Raw genomic sequence first — 406 nt, forward strand, 5'->3', positions numbered from 1 at the left:
GCCTTACAAATAAAAACTTTTCCCAGACAATTCAGTACACGAGAGGGATAGAAAACAGAATAGTTACCCACCCGATGACCCAAGCCACTTACCTGACCTCACTTGACACGGATCGAAATATCACAGTTAACCCCACCCGGTGACCCCAAGCTTGCTCATTTGACCCCGACCCCCTTCCCAAAGCAACGAGAAGGCAACCATGATCGTCTTTTAACACACCATAATATATTTACCCACTCGTGCTAAACCCCCCAAATTACACGAGACACGTGATGGAATGATACAGTTTTATTAACTACCGCCTCGCATGTACTTCCCTCAGCACTTGGACTCAATTAACCATAATCTTTGTTTGAACACGCTGCCTTTGCCGGTCCGCGCTGTTTGCTCGCCTCGATGTGGCTTC

This window comes from Penaeus monodon, chromosome 21 (genome assembly GCF_015228065.2).
Source record: "Penaeus monodon isolate SGIC_2016 chromosome 21, NSTDA_Pmon_1, whole genome shotgun sequence".
NCBI lineage: Eukaryota > Metazoa > Arthropoda > Malacostraca > Decapoda > Penaeidae > Penaeus > Penaeus monodon.